Here is a 17,530-nt window from a genome sequence, read left to right as displayed (position 1 = left end):
CCCTCCGAGAGGGACCGAGGGACCCGCCGCCGAAGAGCCCGACATGCCGCCCCTTCTCCTTGGCCGCCCCAAGCACCTGCTTGCTGAGCTGGTGCCTGGAGCCGGCCCTGCTCATCTCTGCCCCTGACCAGCTGTGTGACTTCCCCCATATCCATTTCCCAACTCACCCTGGGAGCATCTCATCTATTACCTCTCACTAGGCGTCTATGCAACTGCCAGCACAACGGGGCCCTGATCTCAGTGGCAACGGCAGTAAAAGAGCAGTGACTTATCCGAGTTCACAGCTAGCCCTTCGGCATCAGGGAACATCACTGTGCAGAAGAAAATGAAGCCTTCCTTTTAAAGAGAAACCATTGCAGCTTCCCTGCCCTGCTGTTCCCTCACTAATGGGCTGCCCTGCCTGCTCCCATTATCTCTTCCCCCTGCACATCCGTAGCATCCGGTTCTGAAGGGAGAGTTCTTGACAGGGTGACTTCTTAACCCTGCTCTTTGCAAGGTCACTTTCAGCGCTGCCCTACGACGCTTCTGTTCTCCGTCGCGTGTAAAGAGCCCAGCCTTGGAGCTACAGCGTGAGATGTAATGGCAACCCAGTGCAGGGAGAAAATTGTCCCTGTGAAGGGCCAGAATCAGGGAAGGGCATTTGCCTTAACCACATACTGGAGAATTAGCTCTCCGGGCTCAGTTTCTTTTCCTTCCAGCCACAGCAGGTAAGTTGCTGGAGTCTAAATTTGGAACGACTCGGGGCTGCATTCCTGGAGTGACAAGTGACCGCGTTCTAAGAGGTGAAACAGCTGCCTTGCAAGTCAGGACTGCTGGGTTATGTTCCCGGTGTAGCCACCTCCTTGCTGCCACCACTCACTCTGCTGACCCTCACCAAGCCTCCATTCATTCATCCTGCAGAGAACTGGTGTCTCTGTGTGTTGGCAGGTCCACATGGTGCCCTTGGCTTGGTGGAAGCAGATCAGTTTAACTGAGTGTCACAGGCCTCATAATTGGCCAAGGACTTCCAGAGAGTCTGTGACAGAGCTAGGAATTAAACCGCATCTCCTGGGTCCCGGCCCAGTGCACAATCCCCTTTCAGTCACATTGCAAACACTAAGACACTCTGGGGTGCGTTTCAGAGGTTTTGTTAATAGGTTTCCTGGCTTTACTGAATGTGCTGGGCCTGTGGCTCTTTGCTGCCCCAGCTGTATAGTACCAGGCCCTGAAAACATTTGCAGAGAAGCTGCTGTACACCCCGAGCATTGTTATCCTCCGTTGCCCACTCGCCAAGGACCACCAGTGAGAGATGTACCCAGTCTCCTTCCCCAAAAGACACAGGCTGATAAACGATGCCTTGGAACAGCTCCCTTGGGGGATCATGAATTCCCTTCCTAGTTATGAGAAGATCCCCGTTTTTAAAGCTTCTGGCTAAGATTAGTAGGGGGGCAGGGCCAGCTCAAGGGGCTGGATGTGGCTGCAGAGCTTTTCACCTACAAAGTCGACATTCAAATTCTGCCCCAGGGTACTGGCTGGAAGCAATTAGTGTCCAATGGGGTTTGGTGGTTCTCAGTCCACATCACAGCAACCACCATCCTCCTTCCCCTCGTCCACAGCTGCTGCTCGTGTCTGTGAGAGGCAGACAACATGGAATCTGGTCTTTGCGTAGGAACTCTTACTTGTTTAGTGCCTAATTGTCATAATGAACAGCACTCAGTGGGAAACATTTTCGCTTTAGGATCATTGCTAGTCCTGCCCTTTATTTCTCTTCCTTTTTCTGCTTCTCTCCCTCTTCCGTGTCTTTGCGTCTCTCCAGTTTTTCCTTCTGCATTTGCTTCCCTGCAGCAACTCCCGTCACTTTCCCTGTGACAGTCTGAATCCTTATGTTCATCACTTTTACAAAACTATGATAAATCTTGTACAACGTAGGCCTTGTGAGGTATCCTTTTGAAAACTCATTATTTGCTGATCATTATTGTCCTGGTACCATATGTGTGGCATCATTGTATGTAAAGTTATAAGATTATACTGTATGATGTTATTAAAGCAGGTTCCAAATCTGGAGGCACAGCCCAAACCAGTTCCTCAGTGACAAAAGGCAAACGGACACCTCAGCCAGGTGTCAACAAATCAAGGAAGAGGGGTCTGAGCGAGAAATTTACACGAGATGATTCTCAAAGAAGGGAAATGCTCTAAGAAGGGAGAACAGAGGACACAAATCACCGCTCTCGCCTCATCTTTACTCACAGCATCAGCAACGTTTGAAAGACAAAGAAAGCATCATTGAACTGGGGGGAAATCCAGCCAGACTGCTGTGATCGTGTGGTGAGAAAAATCTTTTTGCTTTAAGTTCACTTAGCTTGTTAAGTTAGGGATTCGTTTGAGTTTTACCTTTTATTTCTTTGTAACCAATTCTCCTCCTTACTTGTAATCACTTAAAATCTATTTTTCTGTAGTTAATAAACTTGTTTTATCCAAACCAGCGTGCGTGTGGATTGAAGTGTTTGGGAATCTTCATTTGAGGGAACAGTGTTTGCGCAGATCATTTTCTATTAATGAAATGATTGACTTTCTATGAGCTTGTATTGTCCAGGAGGGTAGTGAGCAGTACAAAACACACATTTCCGGGGACAAGTCTGGGACTGGGAATTTGCTGTTGTCGCTATGCAATGTCATTTAGGAGTGCTGGCTAGAGCACTCGGCTCATTGAGCTGGTAGTGATTTTGCATGCTGGAGGCTGTGTGAACAGGCCAGGGGTGGTTGTTCTCACAGCAAAGTTCAGTGTGAAAGGTTGGAGCGCTGAAAGGCCACAGCTGTTCAACTGTCCAGATTGTACCATGGGGAATGCCACACCCCTCTCCCGTTTGCTAATATTTTGTTTTCACCATAAACTTCCGAGTCAGTGGGGCAGGGAACTCTGTACTGCTCAGAGCCATTGGCTGAGCCTGTCTGCAGACTCAGGAAGGCAGCACAGCATGGGCTGCACTTGAGATCTGTAGCGCTGTAAGCAGGAGGGCTAGGACCGTAGGTGCTGATTTTTAAATGCAAGCTGAGATTCTGTAGCACAGGGCTGTGCCATTCGGGAAATACAGCAGGGGGGGGGAGTGTTTGAGACCTGTGGCTAAGTGGCTCTGCCCAACTACATCTCCAGGCTCCCCTCTTTATAGCCATCACCACTCCCATTTTCATACCACCCCCGCTGCTTGGAGTTTTCTCTTCCTCCTGCACCAACTTGTTAAGACCCGCGCACAAGAAGCCATTGGCTGTGCACACCAACTTTATTGAACCTACAGCCGGATGAACAGTGTGATACACTCTACACCTCTAGGCAAATAGATGCTGCTATCTTGCCCAGGAAGCCTTTCGGCAGTGATGCATCCCTCTATGCACACCGCTCGGCGATTGGCCCTGCAGCTGCTGGGGTGTATCTGAATCCTGGGCGCTGTCTGATGTAACCGTCCGCTAGGATGATCTAGGTCTCGCTTGGAGTTCATACGAAGCTGGAGCTGGGGGCACAGTGCATGCAGCAGTCCCGGCCAGGCCAGGATTGAGAGACACTGCACGGCGCAGACTGGGTTAGCCTGGGAGCCCAAGAGACCTGGGGTCTAGCTGTCCCCAGCGGCCTCAGGAGAGAATCCCACACACAGACCCAGTGGCAGGGCTGTGGCGCAGCATCTGGCAGGGCCGCCTGGGGGGGGGGGCAAGAGGGGCAATTTGCCCCAGACCCCGCAAGGGCCCCCACGAGAGTTTTTCGGGGCCCCTGGAGCGGGGTCCTTCACTCACTCTGGGGGCTCCGGAAAACTCTCGCGGGTCCCGGAGCTTCTTCCGCTCCCAGTCTTTGCCAGCGGAGGGTCCTTCCGTTCCAGGGTGGAAGGCCCCCCCGCTGGTGAATTACCGCTGAAGCGGGACCCGCCGCTGAAGTGCAGCCAGGTCTTCAGCGGTAATTCGGCAGCGGGGAGCCCTTCTGTTCTGGGACCCGCCGCCGAAGTTCCCCAAGGACCTGAGGCGGGGGCCCCCCGCCACCAAATTACCACCGAAGACCCGGCTGCACTGCGGCGGCAAGTCCCGCTTTGGCGGTAATTCGGCGGCAGGGGGCCCCCGCCGCGGGTCTTCAGGGCACTTTGGTGGCAGGTCCCGGAACGGAAGGGCCCCCCGCCGCCGAAGACCCCAGGCCCCTGGAATCCTCTGGGCAGCCCTGGCATCTGCTGACCGAGCAGTGGACTTTTGAGGGTGACCAAGTTCACAAGGTGCTTCCTGCCCAATTCCAAGTCATCTCCTCAGCCTCCAGCCCTGCGAGAGCCCCAGGAATGGCGAGAGCTGCCTCCAGCGCTCGCTTCCCAAGGACAAAGCCACGTGTGAGAGGGAGCTGAACCGCTGTAACATAACCAAAGGGTTCCACCCTGTGCTGCAGGCCCTACCTTCTCTCCCCTTCCCTCCCAGCGCTCTCTACAAACCCCAGCTGGAATGGGCCCTGGCTGGCTCATAGGCCCCAGGGCTGCACATGGCTCTGCACGACAGGCTAGTCACTGGGCAGTCATATGAGGTAGCTTGGACTGGAGGGGGGGGGAAGATTTGGTTATTAACCCCCAGACCCTGCTCACCAGACAGGTATGCTCCTTTCTTCTCCCCCAGCTGGGTCCCAGCTGAGTCACCAGCAGAGCTGATGCCCTGCTCCAGAAAGAGAGAAGGGCTGAGGACCAGGACGCCAGGGATGGGCATCTGGTTCCATACCACATGTGCCATAAAGGCAGTGAGCAACCCCGTGTGTCACCCACGGTGCATTTCCACAGCTGGGGAGCAAGCGCCCAGGAGGAAGAGGGTAACTGTCATGGCCTGGAGACAGCCGCCTTCCTGGGATTGACCCGCTGATCTGGAACAGCTGCCTTTTCTCGGTCCAGTGTCCCTAGCCTCTGTTTGCCAGAAGCTGGGAATGGGCGACAGGGGATGGATCACTTGATGATCCCCTGTTCTGTTCATTCCCTCTGGGGCACCTGGCATTGGCCACTGTCGGAAGACAGGATGCTGGGCTAGATGGACCTTTGGTCTGACCCAGTGTGGCTGTTCTTACGGTACAATCTTCTTAAAGATACAGTCCCTGCCTTGAGCTACACTGTGTGCGGGCAGCCTACCTCTGGCTGCAGACATATGCCACTAGGGGTGGGTGTAGCACCGTTATCTTTGCAACAGGAATGCAAGACTTTAGGGTAGGGCAGCAATGCTTCTTTGGGAAGAGAGACAGAGCTGACAGGGCCCTTTAGAAACAGCCTGCATGCCATTACGTGCCTGTCCAGACAGGGGGAGATGGTTTGCTCCAGGGGTACACTGCAGACCCTGCACCATACTCATGCATTTCCCATGGCAAATTATCAGTATATGTCACACCAACACAAGCCCCATCTTGCACCAATTCAGTGCATCTACATCTGGGAGTTGTGCTGGAGTAGCTATGTCAATGTCTTTACACTGGATCTAGATGAGGCCTGAAAGCCCGGGAGAAGGAAACCAGGAGCTAGCCCCAGTCTTCGGGGAGAGCTGCTTCTCTTGTAACACCCACGAGAACCAGCCAATGAGCAATGGCTGAGCTGAGCGGCAGATAGGGAAACCAAGGGTTTCTTCAGGTATGTTAGCAACAAGAAGAAAGTCAAGGAAAGTGTGGGCCCCTTGCTGAATGAGGGAGGGAACCTAGTGACAGAGGATGTGGAGAAAGCTAGTGTACTAAATGCTTTTTTTGGCCTCTGTCTTCACAGACAAGGTCAGCTCCCAGACAACTGCACTCTGCAGCACGGTATGGGGAGGAGGTGACCAGCTCTCTGTGGAGAAAGAAGTGGGTCGGGACTATTTAGAAAAGCTGGATGAGCACAAGGCCATGGGGCCGGATGTGCTGCATCTGAGGGTAATAAAGGAGCTGGTGGATATGATTGCAGAGCCATTGGCCATTATCTTTGAAAACTTATGGTGATCGGGGAAGGTCCCGGTTGACTGGAAAAAGGCTAATGTAGTGACTATCTTTAAAAAGGGGAAGAAGGAGGATCCGGGGAACTATAGGCCAGTCAGCCTCACCTCAGTCTCTGGAAAAATCATGGAGCAGGTCCTCAAGGAATCAATTCTGAAGCACTTAGAGGAGAGGAAAATGATCAGGAACAGTCAGCATGGATTCACCAAGGGCAAGTCATGCCTGACTAACATAATTGCCTTCTATGATGAGATAACTGGGTCTCTGGATGAGGGGAAAGCAATGGATGTGTTATTCCTTGACCTTAGCAAAGCTTTTGATACGGTCTCCCACAGTATTCTTGCCGGCAAGTTAAAGAAGTATGGGCTGGATGAATGGACTATAAGGTGGATAGAGATCTGGCTAAATGGTCGGGCTCAATGGGTAGTGATCAATGGCTCCATGTCTAGTTGGCAGCTGGTATCAAGCAGAGTGCCCCAAGGATTGGTCCTGGGGCCAGTTTTGTTCAATATCTTCATTAATGATCTGGAGGATGATGTGGATTGCACCCTCAGCAAGTTTGCAGATGACACTAAACTGGGAGGAGTGGTAGATATGCTGGAGGGTAGGGATAGGATACAGAGGGACCTAGACAAATTAGAGGATTGGGTCAAAATAAATCTGATGAAGATGAATCCCATGCACTGCTACAGACTAGGGACCGAATGGCTAGGTAGCAGTTCTGCAGAAAAGGACCCAGGGGTTACAGTGGACTAGAAGCTGAATATGAGTCAACAGTGGGCCCTTGTTGCCAAGAAGGCTAATGGCATTTTGGGCTGTATAAGTAGGGGCATTGCCAGCAGATCAAGGGATGTGATCGGTCCCCCTCTATTCGACATGGGTTTTGGACCTGGCCCACAGGATTACCACCCCCATTGGCGCCACGGGCCCTGTGCCGCTCCCAGAAGCGGCCGTCACCACATCCCTGTGGCCTCTGGGGAAAGGGGGGCAGAGGGCTCCGTGCGCTGCCCTTGCCAGCAGGCACCACCCCCCGCAACTCCCATTGGCTGGGAACGGGGAACTGCGACCAATGGGAGCTGCGGGGGGCGGTGCCTGCAGGCAAGGGCAGCGCATGGAGGCCTCTGCCCCCGGCTCCCTCCCAGGGGCCACAGGGACATGGTGACGGCCGCTTCCGGGAGCGGTGTGGTGCGGGGCCAGGGCAGGCAGGGAGCCTGTCTTAATCCTGCTGTGTGTCATGGCCACCCTGGGGCCGCTCCAGGTAAATGGCGCTAGGCCAGAGCCCGCACCCTGAACCCCTCCTGCACCCCATTTCCCAATCCTCTGCTGCACCCCTCCTGCACCTCAACCCCTGCCCTGAGCCCCCTGCCACACCCCTCCTGCACCCAACCCCCTGCCGCACCCCTCCTGCACCCAACCCCCTGCCCTGAGCCCCCTCCCGCACCCTGCACCCCAATCTCCTGCCCTGAGCCCCTCCCACACCCCAACCCCCTGCCCAGACCCCTCGTACATCCTGCACCTCTCCTGTGCCCCAACCTCCTGCCCCAGCCCTACGTTCATGGCCCTGCATGCAATTTCCCCACCCAGATGTGGCCCTCGGGCCAAAAAGTTTGCCCAACCCTGGTTTAGAGCCGTAACATGTCATGTTGCAGAGCACGGCTGTACGCTTGAAACGATGTTATCAGCCCAACATGAGATTGGTTCTGAAAAAAAAAAACCCATAGAATTATAGACTCATAGGACTGGAAGGGACCTTGAGAGGTCATCAAGTCTATGGCAGGACTCATGGCAGGACCAAGCATCATCTAGACCATCCCTGACAGGCGTTTGTCCAACCTTCTCTTAAAGATATCCAGGGATGGAGATTCCACCACCTCCCTAGGCAATTTATTCCAGTGCTTAACCACCCTGACAGTTAGGAAGTTTTGCAATGTCCAACCTTGCTGTAATTTAAGCCCATTGCTTCTTGTCCTACACTCAGAGATTAAGAACAATTCTTCTCCCTACTCCTTGTAACAACCTTTTACATACTTGAAAACTGTTTCCTGTCCCCTCTTGGTCTTCTCTTCTCCAGACTAAACAAACCCAATTGTTTCAATCTTCCCTCCTAGGTCATGTTTTCTAGACCTTTAATCATTTTTGCTGCTCTTTTCTGGACTTTCTCCAGTTTGTCCACATCTTTCCTGAAATATGGCACCCAGAACTGGACACAATATTCCAGCTGAGGCCTTATCAGCATGGAGTAGAGCAGAAGAATTACTTCTCGTGTCTTGCTTACAACACTCCTGCTAATATATCTCAGAATGATGGGTGGTTGTTTTTTTTTTTGCATAAGTATTACACTGTTGACTCATATTTAGCTTGTGATCCACTATGACCCCCAGATCCCTTTCCGCAGTACTCCTTCCTAGGCAGTCATTTCCCAGTTTGTATGTGTGCAACTGATTGTTCCTTCCTAAGTGGAGCACTTTGCATTTGTCCTTATTGAATTTCATCCTATTTACTTCAGACCATTTCTCCAGTTTGTCTAGATCATTTTGAATTTTAATCCTTTCTCCAAAGCACTTGCAACCCCTCCCAGCTTGGTATCATCTGCAAACTTTATAAGTGTCCTCTCTATACCATTATCTAAATCATTGATGAAGATATTGAACAGAATTGTACCCAGAACTGATCTGTGGGATCCCACTCGTTATACCCTTCCAGCATGACTGTGAACCACTGATAACTACTCTCTGGGAACAGTTTTCCAACAAGTTTTGCACCCACATTATAGTAGCTTCATCTGTTGAGATGAGTTCCTGTCTGCATCCTGTAAAACATGCCCATACCGGTATTGCCCTGGCCTCTTCTTTTGTCATTCAGTGTTGAACGCATTCTAAAACAATATGCATTTCCTCACCTTTTGGGGGTGAAGCCAGACTTTAAGGCACCTGCTCCCCTACTTGGTGTAAACTTTGCTTGTGCCAATCAGAAACGAACACAAACAGGTTTTGGGCCCCGTCCCCTATGACACTTCTATGATGTCATAGTTGGTACTTTAGGCCTGCCTGCCATGTGCAGGCAGGGAGAGGAGAAAGAAAAACGAATCCTGTGTATCCTGTGTACACCCGTAACCGAGCCTGATCACCTCGAAGCCTCTCTCTCAGCTCACGTGTTTCAAACAGAGCTTCTACGTTTGCCGGTCGTTATGCGTTGGTTTGTATTTGTAAGTATCAATTATTACTAAATGCTGCATCTTTGTTTATAAATATGTTAGTAGATATTTAGTCATTGTGTGTTTTAAGTTTCATTAACTCTATTAGCTAATCATACGCTGCTCCCTTACCCCTTGTAATTATCCCCAATAAAACTTTAAATTGATTAATTTTAGTTGTGTGTGTGTGTCTGCAGTTTGCATCGTGGCCCATACTCTCCTTGCATCCCTTACCAATATAGTCTATTGCCACGTGCAGCCTGGTAAATAACAGGCCTGCATTTTCTTTCGCCCCTGCGTGTACGTGGCAATCCACATCATCTAGGCTGCATTCCCCTAGTTTGTTTATGAGAAGGTCACGCAAGACAGTATCAAAAGCTTTATGAAAGTCAATCACGTCTATCACTTCTCCCCTATCCACAAGGCTTGTTACCCTGTCAAAGAAAGCTATCAGGTTGGTTTGACGCGATTTGTTCTTGACAAATCCATGCTGATTGTTACTTATCACCTTATTATCTTCTAGGTGTTTGCAAATTGATTGCTTAATTATCTGCTCCAATATCTTTCCAGATACTGAAGTTAAGCTGACTGGTCTGTAATTCCCCAGGTTGTCCTTATTTCCCTTTTTATAGATTGACACTAGATTTGCCCTTTTCCAGTCTTCTGGAATCTCTCCCGTCTTCCATGACTTTTCAAAGATAATCGCTAATGGCCCAAATATCTCCTCACTCAGCCCCATGAATATTCTAGGAGTATTCTAGGATGCATTTCATCAGGCCCTGGTGACTTGAAGCCATCTAACTTGTCTAAGTAATTTTTAGCTTGTTCTTTTCCTGTTTTAGCCTCTGATCGTACCTCATTTTCACTGGAATTCACTACTTTAAATGTCCAATCGCCACCAACCTTTTTGGTGAAAACCAAAACAAAGAAGTCATTAAGCACCTCTACCATTTCCATTGGTTTCCGTTATTATTTTTTCCCCCTCATTGAGTAAAGGGCCTTCCCTGTCCTTGGTCTTCCTCTTGCTTCATGAGATTTAAAGAAGGTAGATTTGCTGGTCTTTTTGTTGGCCTTCTGGTTGAGGCTTTAAGGGTTCACATTTCTGAGCTTTCATTTGCAGCCATACTAATACTTGTTTCAAATGAAAGCTGAGCGTTTCACCAACTCACATGACTCCAAGACCTGGGGATTTAAGAAAAGCCACCTCCAAACATTATGCGCTTCTTGCTACGATTCTGAGAGTTGCAATGTCGCAAGCAATCTACAGGCACAACAGGAAGTGGGGCTGAAACCTCATCTCTTCCAGCGCCGAACTTTTTAAACTGTCTTCCATTTAAAGTGTCATTGCAATAACGACATTCTCAAGGTCATTGTCTGTTCCCAGCACCTGGGAATAAGTGACAGGAATGAAGCTTGCCATCACTGACAGATTCCATTTAAAAAGAAGCTAATCCCCAAGCCCATTCTCATTGAAACATCCAGGCAATGGTCTGTTTGCAGGCAGAGACAGACCTTGAATAACTAGAACTCTGAGCGTCCAGGGCCGCGGTGCTTTTCTTTGCTGCTGTGATTGTTAAACAAAAGCCAAGAGGCTGGAGATGACTCACTCTAAGCTGAGAGGCCGTGGGTGGGAAACACAATACAACCGCAGTCCCTGGTGTGCTGTAGCCACCGCAGGCTGGGTAGCAACGAGGCCCTGGATGGGGGGCAGGGGGAGCGGTCTGCAGCCACTGAGCGGCAAGGAGGTTGGTGGGGGTGGATGTATGTGGGTTTGGGTTTGCGCACTAGGAGTCTGCTGCATCCCCGGCGATAAATCCCCATGCTTTGCACATGGGCTCCATCTGCAAGTCACGGCAGCGAGCGGGCGTCAGGGAAGCCGAAGGGGTGAAACCACGCTGGGCCAAGGGAGAGGGCTGACATACCTACACAGTCCTACCTGCCCCCTTGAGCTGCGGCTCCTGCTGCGCACCTCTCCCCCCAGCCCTGAGCAACTTAGACACATTCGACACGTTCACCGGTGGTGCAGAAGGGGCTCGAAATTACACCTCAGTGTCTGGCAGCAGCGTAATCAACAGGCTGGACCAAGGGGAAGTTGCATCAACTTAGCCCCTAATCCGCTCCGATTTCAGCCAGGGGGAGCGAGTGTGAGAGGGAGACAGAAGTCCGGTTTCTGAAGCTCGGAAATCCCACTGCAAATGCTGTTTCTGCCAAATTAGGGCCGTTCCTCAGTCCCTTTTGTTACCCAACAGGGAGAATTTATCCACGCCGGTTCAGGAGAGCATCAGAGATCTGTGGCTGCCCACAGCGGCCTTCCCAAGCTTATCTTGGGTACAAAACCACATGCAGGTGACAGGCACTGGATTGGCAGCTCTGGCCATCCACAGGGGGCAACATGTTGTCAGATCGCCCTGGGCTCAAAGGATCCCCCCTCAGTACGGTCTTCAAGCCCCATTGCGTCCCAGGGCTCTGATATGTGGACCAGCGTAAGGATGCCCCATGTCTGGTTGCATGGGGGGAACTGAACTCAGGACCTATCGTACTAAGAACATGAGCCTTTACAGCTGGAGTGAGAGGACCGGGTCCATTGGCTAGGAGGCAGCAGGAGCAGACAACCCTGGGTGCATGGACTAGACACTGGGGGAAGGAAAAGGCAGCAAAGAGACAGCCTCTTAGCATGGGTTACCAACATTCAGCCTCCCTGCCCTCTAAGGACTAGGTGGAATCAAGATTCATTTCATACAGGCCAGACGCTAACGAAGGCTGGATTCGGACGGGTGCCTGAAAGGAGGACGACTTTGTAGCCCAGTCCTCCAAAACACCTTCCTCCTCCCTGCCCTTGTGCACTGAGATCTCCGGGGAAAGTTATCAATCCAGAGTGGGAAACCCAGCCGAGTTAGCACCTAGGAACTGTCATGATGCAGCAGCCAGCTAATCTGGCCTCCTGTGTCCAATGTTAGCAGGGAGAGATGAATTGGTGAGCTGCAGACAGACAGTTCTATCGATTTCTCTCTAACACACACACACCCCTGAGGGGGCTGAGGCTAGAACCATGCTTCTTAAGTTCGAGTTATAGGTAGTATGGCAACCGCCATTGTTTCATGTCCTCTGTGTATACATATCTTCCTACTGTATTTTCCACTGCATGCATCTGATCAGGGCTGGCTCTAACATTTTTGCCGCCTCAAGGAAAAAAAAAAAAAAAAAGAGCGCCGCCCCGCCCCGGTGAGCGTCGCACTGCCCAAGCCCCCCGCCCCCACCAGCGTCGCGTCAAGCTGCCCAAGTCCCCCGCCCCCCCCGAGCGTCGCGCCGCCCAAGTCCCCGCCCCCAGCGCTGCGCCACGCCACCCAAGCCCCGCACCGCCCCCCAGCGCTGCCGGGCCGAACCAAAAAAAAACAAAAACAAACCCCAAGTGCCGCCCTGTCCCAAGGTGCCGCCCCAACCACGTGCTTGGTAGGCTGGTGTCTGGAGCCGGCCCTGCATCTGATGAAGTGGGTTTTAGCCCATGAAAGCTTATGCCCAGATAAATTTGTTAGTCTCTAAGGTGCCACAAGGACTCCTCGTTCTATTAGCAGAGCAGCCAACGTATAAGTTTCAGCACGAGCAAGCTAGTACCCAAGGTAACTTGCATCCCACACCATTCCTCAGGAGCTGAGCTAAGACATTTGACTCATTTCATACAACTCTGAAATAGTAACGGCTGGCCACTTCCCCACACCCGCAGAGCCAGCCAGCCCCCTACCAAAGCCTCTTAGGCAGAGTCTTGTCCTGAGCTTAGACAGCCAGCCAGCTATTCCTGCCAGACACTTACGAGGGGCAGCAAGATCTCCTTTGCCTGAGGATTTGGGTCTGAATTCAAAGTTAGAACCAACTCAGCCCTCGGATAAGGGTAAAAAGAGATCTTCAGATCAATCATTTGATCATCCGTGCTGCCCCGAGCTGAGAACTGGAAACACTCACAGGAGAGTCCAGGCTCATGGGCACGGAGACCAACAAGGGAAGCGAATGCCATATTTTTTCCAATGGCTCATTTTCAATGCGCTCCGCACCCAGTCGCTGCACAGATGTGACAGCTGGGGCACCTGGCGAGAACCTGGCCCCCGGCGCTTTCAGTTCACTGTTGGATTTGGATGGAAGCTGCATTGCGGGATGCGATGAGGAGGCACCATAACTGGGCAGTTCTTTCTGCATGGCTTGGCCCATCCCTCATTTCACGGTGACTGCAAGAATTTCACCAGCGCGCAGTTCTGTGGCACCCGATTCTGCTTGCGCTGATTCTAAATGCCCAGGCTAGATCACAGCCAAGGTCCATCTAGCCCAGTGTCCCGTCTCCAACAGTGGCCAGCACCCACTGACTCAGAGGAGAGTACAAAAAACTCCATGGTAGAAAAAAATCTGACCCCCAAAACTCCTTGGGCGACTCACCCTATCCTCTGCACCACCACCTCCCAGTCAGATTCTAGCAGCAGCACCCTGACGCATGAGAAGGTCCCTCCCCGGGATCTTGGAATTTACCTGCTGGTGTGCTGGGTGCGTAAGAGAGAGTCCCTGCCCTTTACAACCTAGACAGACAGAGGAAGTATCATTCTGCTCATGTTGGAGATTGGGGATCAGGCAACAGAGGAGTTAAGCGATTTGCCCGAGGTCACATAGCAAATCTATGGCAGTGTCAGGATTTGAACTCAGGACTCAGAGTTAGGCCTTGTCTACACTAGTCAGTTGTAGGGCTGTAAGGACATAGTTATATCAGTACAATCCCCTCACACAGATGCAGTTATATGAGTACAAAGGTGCCCTATCCTGGTCTAGCTATTCTAGGGTTGCCAACTTTCTACCCACAAAAAAACAAATATCCTAGCCCCGCCCCTTCCCTGAGGCCCCACCCCCACCCACTACATTGCCCCTCCCTTGGTGGCACGCTCTCCCCCACCCTCACTCACTTTCACTGGGCTGGGGCAGGGAGTTGGGGTACAAGGGGGGTGAGGGCTCTGGGATGGGGGTGTGGTCTCTGGGGTGGGGCCGGGGATGAGGGATTTGGGGTACATTAGTGGGTTCATGGCTGGGGGTTGGGCTGCAGGGGAGGTGTGGGCTCTGGGCTGGGGCCAAGGATGAGGGTTTGGGGGTGCAGGAGGGGGCTCTGGTCTGGGGGGGGTCTCAGGGCTGGGGCAGGGGTTAGGGCTCAGGGTTGGGGCGCGGGCTGGTGGTGCAGAGGATAGGGTGAGGCTAGGGCAGCTACCAGTCAGTGGTGCAGCAGGGGTGGGGGCTAAGGCAGGCTCCCTGCCTGTCCTGGCACCACATTGCACGGTGCCCTGAAAGTAGCCAGCTGCACGTCCTAGGCAGGGGGGCCAGGAAGCTCCGCATGCTGTTTTTGCCCACAGGCACCACCCCCCCAGCTCCCATTGGTCGGTTCTCAGCCAATGGGCGTGCACAGCCAGTGCTCGGGGTCAGGGAAGCGTGTGGAGCCCCTTAGCCCCTCCGCCTAGGAGCCGGACCTGCTGGCCGCTTCCGGGGCACAGCGCAGTGCACTGCCAGGTCAGGTAGGCACTAGCCTGCCTTAGCCCGGCAGCATCGCCGACCAAACTTTTATCAGCCTGAGCTGACCGGAGCCGCCAGGGTCCCTTATCGACTGGGTGTTCCAGTCGAAAACCAGACACCTGGTCGCCCTAAGCTATTCCTGATCCCATGGGCATAGCTAGACTAGTGTAACTGCATCCGCACTCGAGGGTGTTCTGGTATAACTACATTGATAAAAGCATCCCACCCTTAACTGGCATAATAATACCTGTGTCTACACCAGGCCTTCGCCACGGCACCATCCTCTGGTCAATTAACCCCTTGATGCACCCTAAACTAGAAGGGTAACGGATGGTAGTGCTTTATGGGATGGTGACGGGGTGTTCACCCCCACACTAGCCTGCAAAGGGTTAATGTGGTTCAGAGGGGGTTAAGTAAGCTGACAGGTTTGATGAGCAGGCACTGATTGAAGATGGAGCCCTGCTGAGCAGGAGCAGGCGGGGCTGGTAGAAAGCCAGGAAGCCTGCAGCAGAACAGAGCTGCAGGGCAGAGGCCTGGAGTCGCTCTCTGGGCCTAGTGAGGGAAAGGCGGAGACCCAGGGGAGAGCAGAAGCCCTGGGAGCCTGGCTCTGAGGGAAGGGCAGACCCAGAAGGGTGGTGGATAGGAAGCCTGATAGAGACAGAATAGGAAGCAGCCCAGAGAAATAGCAGCAAGGTTTGGGCTGGAGCAGACCCTGGCAGGCCCTGGTTCTGCTACCAGTCACGGGGGCAGTAGCATAGCCTGGAAGTGGAAGAGGGCTGGGAACAATGCCCGGTCAGCCAGTCCAGTGAAACGATAATACCCGGAAGGGGAAAATTCTAGCGGCCTGTCCGGAGGGCCCAGCCGTGAAGAGGGAGCATCCTGAGTCACAAAGAGGAAGCACTGCAACTCCCGGAGCATGAGCGGGGACACAGAGACACGAAAGGGGGCATCGGAGGGGTGGAGATATTCCCCAGACATGGCCACAAGGAGGCGCCCCCACAGTGCACAGGGAACCCCGTGATGCGGATTCCTGCTGCATCGACATTTATTTACCTCTTAAGGTGAATGACTGGCTCCACCACACAATGCACAGAACGATTCAGCATCACATAAAAGCCATCCCAGCCCTGCGAGGCCACTACACTAGCCAATAACCCGGGGTCCTCAATGGGATAAGTAACCTGGCCGTTTGCCTCCTCTTCTATCCGCTTTGACCCGGATTATTGCCTCATAAACCAGTAAGTCTTTTCCCTCCCGCTCCGTTCAGCTCCCAGGCGCTGGGCGACACAAGCATTAGCCTGATGTCAGCGATTCAAAGCAGCGAACAGGAATGCGATGAACTGTTGGCACTTCAAAATTAGTGCTGGCGAAACAACAGGGCTCAGGAATGTGATGAGATGCATGGGGCCAGGCGTCCATTGGAAAGGTATTAACTAGTGCGCAAATGCTGACGCAGGTTCGGCTCCCCCCCCACTTAAGGTGACTTACTTTTTTGTCCAAGCGGCCATATATCGAGCAGCTCAGGCCCCTTTGCAACCCTTAGCGACAAACTGAATCACGGTTTGACCTCCTCACAGACGATCTCCGGCAGCAGGAGCGCTGGGTAGTGCGAGCCCCAGACGGCACTCTGCAGAACAGGCCGAAGAAAGCGCGGGCCTGCCAAACCAGCACTGAGGGACGCCCCCAATTCCCTGCGCTCTGGCCGGGGCAGTGGGCAATCCAATACCGTAGGCGCCAGGGTCTGATCTCACTTTACAGCCCTGTCAATCAGGAGCGGCTCCACTGCAGCCAGGAGTGTTACACTGGTGTAAATGAGAGTCAGGCCCCAGGTCTTTCCCAGTGCCATGTCTATGATGTTAGGTACGTGTACACTCATAGGCGCCGACTTCCTCTCTTTTCCCAGGGTGCTCAACCCCCCATCTGCCCCCGGCCCTGCCCCCCACTCCCTTCCATGAGGCCCCACCCCTTCCCCTAAGCGCGCCACATTCCCACTCCTCCCCCTCCCTCCTGGAGCGTGCTAACGCTGCCAAACAGCTGTTTGGTGGCAGCCAGGCAGGAAGCACTGGGAGGTAGGCAGAGAAGCAGGGACGCAGCATGCTCGGGGCAGGGGGGTGAGGGGAGCTTGGTTGCCGGTTGATGTGCTGCACCCACTAATTTTTCCCTGTGGGTGCTCCAGCCCCGGAGCACCCACGGCGTCTGGGCCTATGTTTACACATATGGTGGCATGTGCAGTACAAACATTGCGTGCCCAGCTAGCCCGCGTATGCGTAGCAGTGTAGACGGGCAGTCATGGCTTAGGCCAGGGAGTAGAGTGCCTATTGTAATCATTGGGCCTACGAACTGTCCCTAATTGTAAGCTCAATTGATGAAAAGTGGGTAAAGGTTCATGAATTGTCACAATGCTCCATTATATCAAACCGGTTAAGAAAAGATGTGAGGAGACAGAAAAATGGAACAAATGTAAACAGAAGAGGGGCTCCTGGTACCACTCGTGGACTGTGGGAAGGTGATGACTGGTACACAAGAGGAGCAGAGGATTGGAAATCAAGGAATTAAAATTGGCGTGTCGGAAATTAAGCTTAATTGGTGGACAAAAGAAAGAGGCTGGATTATTCCACCCATCACCCTGTTTGGGGCCCTTAAATAGAGACTTTTACCATCGCCATGGCTGGGGTGGAAGGATTATGTTTGTGACGCCAGGCCTTGGGGTGGGGTGGAGGGGTACCACCATTGCTGCACCAGTGAGGACACCTGTAGACGTGCGGCCTCACCCCTGCAGCGCCTCCTGCTGGTCTGTTCTGGGAATTAGCTCATTCCAGCTCTGGAGCGCCCTCTGCAGGCCGGTGATCCGCCTGTCCTCTGGCCCCATGTCC

Source organism: Mauremys reevesii, linkage group 1 (assembly GCF_016161935.1).
Source record: "Mauremys reevesii isolate NIE-2019 linkage group 1, ASM1616193v1, whole genome shotgun sequence".
Taxonomy (NCBI): Eukaryota; Metazoa; Chordata; order Testudines; family Geoemydidae; genus Mauremys; species Mauremys reevesii.
The sequence above is the reverse complement of the archived record's forward strand: the minus strand, read 5'-3'. Positions refer to the sequence as shown.